This window comes from Leptodactylus fuscus, chromosome 1 (assembly GCF_031893055.1).
Source record: "Leptodactylus fuscus isolate aLepFus1 chromosome 1, aLepFus1.hap2, whole genome shotgun sequence".
NCBI classification, from domain to species: Eukaryota; Metazoa; Chordata; class Amphibia; order Anura; family Leptodactylidae; genus Leptodactylus; species Leptodactylus fuscus.
The window spans coordinates 368,523,960-368,533,897 of NC_134265.1; positions in this window are offsets into that span (position 1 = coordinate 368,523,960).

Below are 9,938 nucleotides of genomic sequence, written 5' to 3' on the forward strand. Positions count from 1 at the left end.
CACAGTGACTGCACCAGCAGAATAGTGAGCGCAGCTCTGGAGTATAATACAGGAAAAGTAATGTAATGTATGTACACAGTGACTGCACCAGCAGAATAGTGAGCGCAGCTGTGGAGTATAATACAGGATAAGTAATGTAATGTATGTACACAGTGACTATACCAGCAGAATAGTGAGCGCAGCTCTGGAGTATAATACAGGATAAGTAATGTAATGTATGTACACAGTGACTGTACCAGCAGAATAGTGAGCGCAGCTCTGGAGTATAATACAGGATAAGTAATGTAATGTATGTACACAGTGACTACACCAGCAGAATAGTGAGCGCAGCTCTGGAGTATAATACAGGATAAGTAATGTAATGTATGTACACAGTGACTGTACCAGCAGAATAGTGAGCGCAGCTCTGGAGTATAATATAGCATAAGTAATGTAATGTATGTACACAGTGACTGTACCAGCAGAATAGTGAGCGCAGCTCTGGAGTATAATATAGGATAAGTAATGTAATGTATGTACACAGTGACTGCACCAACAGAATAGCGAGCACAGCTCTGGAGTATAATACAGGATAAGTAATGTATTGTATGTACACAGTGACTGCACCAGCAGAATAGTGAGTGCAGCTCTGGAGTATAATACAGGATAAGTAATGTAATGTATGTACACAGTGACTGTACCAGCAGAATAGTGAGCGCCGCTCTGGAGTATAATACAGGATAAGTAATGTAATGTATGTACACAGTGACTGCACCAGCAGAATAGTGAGCACAGCTCTGGAGTATAATACAGGATAATGATGTAATTTATGTACACAGTGACTGCACCAGCAGAATAGTGAGCGCAGCTCTGGAGTATAATACAGGATATGTAATGTAATGTATGTACACAGTGACTACACCAGCAGAATAGTGAGTGCAGCTCTGGAGTATAATACAGAATAAGTAATGTAATGTGTGTACACAGTGACTGCACCAGCAGAATAGTGAGCGCAGCTCTGGAGTATAATACAGGATAAGTAATGTAATGTATGTACACAGTGACTGTACCAGCAGAATAGTGAGCGCAGCTCTGGAGTATAATATAGGATAAGTAATGTAATGTATGTACACAGTGACTGCACCAGCAGAATAGTGAGCGCAGCTCTGGAGTATAATACAGGATAAGTAATGTAATGTATGTACACAGTGACTGTACCAGCAGAATAGTGAGCGCAGCTCTGGAGTATAATATAGGATAAGTAATGTAATGTATGTACACAGTGACTGCACCAGCAGAATAGTGAGCGCAGCTCTGGAGTATAATACAGGATAAGTAATGTAATGTATGTACACAGTGACTGCACCAGCAGAATAGTGAGCGCCGCTCTGGAGTATAATACAGGATAAGTAATGTAATGTATGTACACAGTGACTGCACCAGCAGAATAGAGAGCGCCGCTCTGGGGTATAATACAGGATAAGTAATATAATGTATGTACACAGTGACTGCACCAGCAGAATAGTGAGCGCCGCTCTGGAGTATAATACAGGATAAGTAATGTAATGTATGTACACAGTGACTGCACCAGCAGAATATTGAGTGCAGCTCTGGAGTATAATACAGGATAAGTAATGTAATGTATGTACACAGTGACTGTACCAGCAGAATAGTGAGTGCAGCTCTGGAGTATAATACAGGATAAGTAATGTAATGTATGTACACAGTGACTGTACCAGCAGAATAGTGAGCGCAGCTCTGGAGTATAATATAGGATAAGTAATGTAATGTATGTACACAGTGACTGTACCGGCAGAATAGTGAGCGCAGCTCTGGAGTATAATACAGGATAAGTAATGTAATGTATGTACACAGTGACTGCACCAGCAGAATAGTGAGCGCAGCTCTGAAGTATAATAGAGGATAAGTAATGTAATGTATGTACACACTGACTGCACCAGCAGAATAGTGAGTGCAGCTCTTGAGTATAATACAGGATAAGTAATGTAATGTATGTACACAGTGACTGCACCAGCAGAATATTGAGTGCAGCTCTGGAGTATAATACAGGATAAGTAATGTAATGTATGTACACAGTGACTGTACCAGCAGAATAGTGAGTGCAGCTCTGGAGTATAATATAGGATAAGTAATGTAATGTATGTACACAGTGACTGTACCGGCAGAATAGTGAGCGCAGCTCTGGAGTATAATACAGGATAAGTAATGTATGTACACAGTGACTGTACCAGCAGAATATTGAGTGCAGCTCTGGAGTATAATACAGGATAAGTAATGTAATGTATGTACACAGTGACTGTACCAGCAGAATAGTGAGTGCAGCTCTGGAGTATAATACAGGATAAGTAATGTAATGTATGTACACAGTGACTGTACCAGCAGAATAGTGAGTGCAGCTCTGGAGTATAATACAGGATAAGTAATGTAATGTATGTACACAGTGACTGTACCAGCAGAATAGTGAGCGCAGCTCTGGAGTATAATACAGGATAATGATGTAATGTATGTACACAGTGACTGCACCAGCAGAATAGTGAGCGCAGCTCTGGAGTATAATACAGGATAATGATGTAATGTATGTACACAGTGACTGCACCAGCAGAATAGTGAGCGCAGCTCTGGAGTATAATACAGGATAAGTAATGTAATGTATGTACACAGTGACTGCACCAGCAGAATAGTGAGCGCCGCTCTGGAGTATAATGAAGGATAAGTAATGTAACGTATGTACACAGTGACTGCACCAGCAGAATAGTGAGCGCAGCTCTGGGGTATAATACAGGATAAGTAATGTAATGTATGTACACAGTGACTGCACCAGCAGAATAGCGAGCACAGCTCTGGAGTATAATACAGGATAAGTAATGTAATGTATGTACACAGTGACTGCACCAGCAGAATAGTGAGCGCAGCTCTGGAGTATAATACAGGATAAGTAATGTAATGTATGTACACAGTGACTACACCAGCAGAATAGTGAGTGCAGCTCTGGAGTATAATACAGAATAAGTAATGTAATGTATGTACACAGTGACTACACCAGCAGAATAGTGAGCGCAGCTCTGGAGTATAATACAGGATAAGTAATGTAATGTATGTACACAGTGACTGTACCAGCAGAATAGTGAGCGCAGCTCTGGAGTATAATACAGGATAAGTAATGTAATGTATGTACACAGTGACTGTACCAGCAGAATAGTGAGTGCAGCTCTGGAGTATAATACGGGATAAGTAATGTAATGTATGTACACAGTGACTGCACCAGCAGAATAGCGAGCACAGCTCTGGAGTATAATACAGGATATGTAATGTAATGTATGTACACAGTGACTGCACCAGCAGAATAGTGAGCGCCGCTCTGGAGTATAATACAGGATAAGTAATGTAATGTATGTACACAGTGACTGCACCAGCAGAATAGTGAGCACAGCTCTGGAGTATAATACAGGATAATGATGTAATTTATGTACACAGTGACTGCACCAGCAGAATAGTGAGCGCAGCTCTGGAGTATAATACAGGATATGTAATGTAATGTATGTACACAGTGACTACACCAGCAGAATAGTGAGCGCAGCTCTGGAGTATAATACAGGATAAGTAATGTAATGTATGTACACAGTGACTGCACCAGCAGAATAGTGAGCGCAGCTCTGGGGTATAATACAGGATAAGTAATGTAATGTTTGTACACAGTGACTGCACCAGCAGAATAGTGAGCGCAGCTCTGGAGTATAATACAGGATAAGTAATGTAATGTATGTACACAGTGACTGCACCAGCAGAATAGTGAGCGCAGCTCTGGAGTATAATACAGGATAAGTAATGTAATGTATGTACACAGTGACTGTACCAGCAGAATAGTGAGCGCAGCTCTGGAGTATAATATAGGATAAGTAATGTAATGTATGTACACAGTGACTGTACCAGCAGAATAGTGAGCGCAGCTCTGGAGTATAATACAGGATAAGTAATGTAATGTATATACACAGTGACTGCACCAGCAGAATAGTGAGCGCAGCTCTGGAGTATAATACAGGATAAGTAATGTAATGTATGTACACAGTGACTGTACCAGCAGAATAGTGAGCGCAGCTCTGGAGTATAATACAGGATAAGTAATGTAATGTATGTACACAGTGACTGCACCAGCAGAATAGTGAGCGCAGCTCTGGGGTATAATACAGGATAAGTAATGTAATGTATGTACACAGTGACTGTACCAGCAGAATAGTGAGCGCAGCTCTGGAGTATAATACAGGATAAGTAATGTAATGTATGTACACAGTGACTGTACCAGCAGAATAGTGAGCGCAGCTCTGGAGTATAATACAGGATAAGTAATGTAATGTATGTACACAGTGACTGTACCAGCAGAATAGTGAGCGCAGCTCTGGAGTATAATACAGGATAAGTAATGTAATGTATGTACACAGTGACTGCACCAGCAGAATAGTGAGCGCAGCTCTGGAGTATAATGCAGGATAAGTAATGTAATGTAATGTATGTACACAGTGACTGTACCAGCAGAATAGTGAGCGCAGCTCTGAAGTATAATAGAGGATAAGTAATGTAATGTATGTACACAGTGACTGTACCAGCAGAATAGTGAGCGCAGCTGTGGAGTATAATACAGGATAAGTAATGTAATGTATGTACACAGTGACTGCACCAGCAGAATAGTGAGCGCAGCTCTGGAGTATAATACAGGAAAAGTAATGTAATGTATGTACACAGTGACTGCACCAGCAGAATAGTGAGCGCAGCTGTGGAGTATAATACAGGATAAGTAATGTAATGTATGTACACAGTGACTATACCAGCAGAATAGTGAGCGCAGCTCTGGAGTATAATACAGGATAAGTAATGTAATGTATGTACACAGTGACTGTACCAGCAGAATAGTGAGCGCAGCTCTGGAGTATAATACAGGATAAGTAATGTAATGTATGTACACAGTGACTACACCAGCAGAATAGTGAGCGCAGCTCTGGAGTATAATACAGGATAAGTAATGTAATGTATGTACACAGTGACTGTACCAGCAGAATAGTGAGCGCAGCTCTGGAGTATAATATAGCATAAGTAATGTAATGTATGTACACAGTGACTGTACCAGCAGAATAGTGAGCGCAGCTCTGGAGTATAATATAGGATAAGTAATGTAATGTATGTACACAGTGACTGCACCAACAGAATAGCGAGCACAGCTCTGGAGTATAATACAGGATAAGTAATGTATTGTATGTACACAGTGACTGCACCAGCAGAATAGTGAGTGCAGCTCTGGAGTATAATACAGGATAAGTAATGTAATGTATGTACACAGTGACTGTACCAGCAGAATAGTGAGCGCCGCTCTGGAGTATAATACAGGATAAGTAATGTAATGTATGTACACAGTGACTGCACCAGCAGAATAGTGAGCACAGCTCTGGAGTATAATACAGGATAATGATGTAATTTATGTACACAGTGACTGCACCAGCAGAATAGTGAGCGCAGCTCTGGAGTATAATACAGGATATGTAATGTAATGTATGTACACAGTGACTACACCAGCAGAATAGTGAGTGCAGCTCTGGAGTATAATACAGAATAAGTAATGTAATGTGTGTACACAGTGACTGCACCAGCAGAATAGTGAGCGCAGCTCTGGAGTATAATACAGGATAAGTAATGTAATGTATGTACACAGTGACTGTACCAGCAGAATAGTGAGCGCAGCTCTGGAGTATAATATAGGATAAGTAATGTAATGTATGTACACAGTGACTGCACCAGCAGAATAGTGAGCGCAGCTCTGGAGTATAATACAGGATAAGTAATGTAATGTATGTACACATTGACTGTACCAGCAGAATAGTGAGCGCAGCTCTGGAGTATAATACAGGATAAGTAATGTAATGTATATACACAGTGACTGCACCAGCAGAATAGTGAGCGCAGCTCTGGAGTATAATACAGGATAAGTAATGTAATGTATGTACACAGTGACTGTACCAGCAGAATAGTGAGCGCAGCTCTGGAGTATAATACAGGATAAGTAATATAATGTATGTACACAGTGACTGTACCAGCAGAATAGTGAGCGCAGCTCTGGAGTATAATACAGGATAAGTAATGTAATGTATGTACACAGTGACTGCACCAGCAGAATAGTGAGCGCAGCTCTGGAGTATAATACAGGATAAGTAATGTAATGTATGTACACAGTGACTGTACCAGCAGAATAGTGAGCGCAGCTCTGGAGTATAATACAGGATAAGTAATGTAATGTATGTACACAGTGACTGTACCAGCAGAATAGTGAGCGCAGCTCTGGAGTATAATACAGGATAAGTAATGTAATGTATGTACACAGTGACTGCACCAGCAGAATAGTGAGCGCAGCTCTGGAGTATAATGCAGGATAAGTAATGTAATGTATGTACACAGTGACTGTACCAGCAGAATAGTGAGCGCAGCTCTGAAGTATAATAGAGGATAAGTAATGTAATGTATGTACACAGTGACTGTACCAGCAGAATAGTGAGCGCAGCTGTGGAGTATAATACAGGATAAGTAATGTATGTACACAGTGACTGTACCAGCAGAATAGTGAGCGCAGCTCTGGAGTATAATGCAGGATAAGTAATGTAATGTATGTACACAGTGACTGCACCAGCAGAATAGTGAGCGCAGCTCTGGAGTATAATACAGGATAAGTAATGTAATGTATGTACACAGTGACTGTACCAGCAGAATAGTGAGCGCAGCTCTGAAGTATAATAGAGGATAAGTAATGTAATGTATGTACACAGTGACTGTACCAGCAGAATAGTGAGCGTAGCTCTGGAGTATAATACAGGATAAGTAATGTAATGTATGTACACAGTGACTGCACCAGCAGAATAGTGAGCGCAGCTCTGGAGTATAATACAGGATAAGTAATGTAATGTATGTACACAGTGACTGTACCAGCAGAATAGTGAGTGCAGCTCTGGAGTATAATACGGGATAAGTAATGTAATGTATGTACACAGTGACTGCACCAGCAGAATAGCGAGCACAGCTCTGGAGTATAATACAGGATATGTAATGTAATGTATGTACACAGTGACTGCACCAGCAGAATAGTGAGCGCCGCTCTGGAGTATAATACAGGATAAGTAATGTAATGTATGTACACAGTGACTGCACCAGCAGAATAGTGAGCACAGCTCTGGAGTATAATACAGGATAATGATGTAATTTATGTACACAGTGACTGCACCAGCAGAATAGTGAGCGCAGCTCTGGAGTATAATACAGGATATGTAATGTAATGTATGTACACAGTGACTACACCAGCAGAATAGTGAGCGCAGCTCTGGAGTATAATACAGGATATGTAATGTAATGTATGTACACAGTGACTGCACCAGCAGAATAGTGAGCGCAGCTCTGGGGTATAATACAGGATAAGTAATGTAATGTTTGTACACAGTGACTGCACCAGCAGAATAGTGAGCGCAGCTCTGGAGTATAATACAGGATATGTAATGTAATGTATGTACACAGTGACTGTACCAGCAGAATAGTGAGCGCAGCTCTGGAGTATAATACAGGATATGTAATGTAATGTATGTACACAGTGACTGCACCAGCAGAATAGTGAGCGCAGCTCTGGGGTATAATACAGGATAAGTAATGTAATGTTTGTACACAGTGACTGCACCAGCAGAATAGTGAGCGCAGCTCTGGAGTATAATACAGGATAAGTAATGTAATGTATGTACACAGTGACTGCACCAGCAGAATAATGAGCGCAGCTCTGGAGTATAATACAGGATAAGTAATGTAATGTATGTACACAGTGACTGCACCAGCAGAATAGTGAGCGCAGCTCTGGAGTATAATACAGGATAAGTAATGTAATGTATGTACACAGTGACTGTACCAGCAGAATAGTGAGCGCAGCTCTGGAGTATAATATAGGATAAGTAATGTAATGTATGTACACAGTGACTGTACCAGCAGAATAGTGAGCGCAGCTCTGGAGTATAATACAGGATAAGTAATGTAATGTATATACACAGTGACTGCACCAGCAGAATTGTGAGCGCAGCTCTGGAGTATAATACAGGATAAGTAATGTAATGTATGTACACAGTGACTGTACCAGCAGAATAGTGAGCGCAGCTCTGGAGTATAATACAGGATAAGTAATGTAATGTATGTACACAGTGACTGCACCAGCAGAATAGTGAGCGCAGCTCTGGGGTATAATACAGGATAAGTAATGTAATGTATGTACACAGTGACTGTACCAGCAGAATAGTGAGCGCAGCTCTGGAGTATAATACAGGATAAGTAATGTAATGTATGTACACAGTGACTGTACCAGCAGAATAGTGAGCGCAGCTCTGGAGTATAATACAGGATAAGTAATGTAATGTATGTACACAGTGACTGTACCAGCAGAATAGTGAGCGCAGCTCTGGAGTATAATACAGGATAAGTAATGTAATGTATGTACACAGTGACTGCACCAGCAGAATAGTGAGCGCAGCTCTGGAGTATAATGCAGGATAAGTAATGTAATGTAATGTATGTACACAGTGACTGTACCAGCAGAATAGTGAGCGCAGCTCTGAAGTATAATAGAGGATAAGTAATGTAATGTATGTACACAGTGACTGTACCAGCAGAATAGTGAGCGCAGCTGTGGAGTATAATACAGGATAAGTAATGTAATGTATGTACACAGTGACTGCACCAGCAGAATAGTGAGCGCAGCTCTGGAGTATAATACAGGAAAAGTAATGTAATGTATGTACACAGTGACTGCACCAGCAGAATAGTGAGCGCAGCTGTGGAGTATAATACAGGATAAGTAATGTAATGTATGTACACAGTGACTATACCAGCAGAATAGTGAGCGCAGCTCTGGAGTATAATACAGGATAAGTAATGTAATGTATGTACACAGTGACTGTACCAGCAGAATAGTGAGCGCAGCTCTGGAGTATAATACAGGATAAGTAATGTAATGTATGTACACAGTGACTACACCAGCAGAATAGTGAGCGCAGCTCTGGAGTATAATACAGGATAAGTAATGTAATGTATGTACACAGTGACTGTACCAGCAGAATAGTGAGCGCAGCTCTGGAGTATAATATAGGATAAGTAATGTAATGTATGTACACAGTGACTGTACCAGCAGAATAGTGAGCGCAGCTATGGAGTATAATATAGGATAAGTAATGTAATGTATGTACACAGTGACTGCACCAACAGAATAGCGAGCACAGCTCTGGAGTATAATACAGGATAAGTAATGTATTGTATGTACACAGTGACTGCACCAGCAGAATAGTGAGTGCAGCTCTGGAGTATAATACAGGATAAGTAATGTAATGTATGTACACAGTGACTGTACCAGCAGAATAGTGAGCGCCGCTCTGGAGTATAATACAGGATAAGTAATGTAATGTATGTACACAGTGACTGCACCAGCAGAATAGTGAGCACAGCTCTGGAGTATAATACAGGATAATGATGTAATTTATGTACACAGTGACTGCACCAGCAGAATAGTGAGCGCAGCTCTGGAGTATAATACAGGATATGTAATGTAATGTATGTACACAGTGACTACACCAGCAGAATAGTGAGTGCAGCTCTGGAGTATAATACAGAATAAGTAATGTAATGTGTGTACACAGTGACTGCACCAGCAGAATAGTGAGCGCAGCTCTGGAGTATAATACAGGATAAGTAATGTAATGTATGTACACAGTGACTGTACCAGCAGAATAGTGAGCGCAGCTCTGGAGTATAATATAGGATAAGTAATGTAATGTATGTACACAGTGACTGCACCAGCAGAATAGTGAGCGCAGCTCTGGAGTATAATACAGGATAAGTAATGTAATGTATGTACACATTGACTGTACCAGCAGAATAGTGAG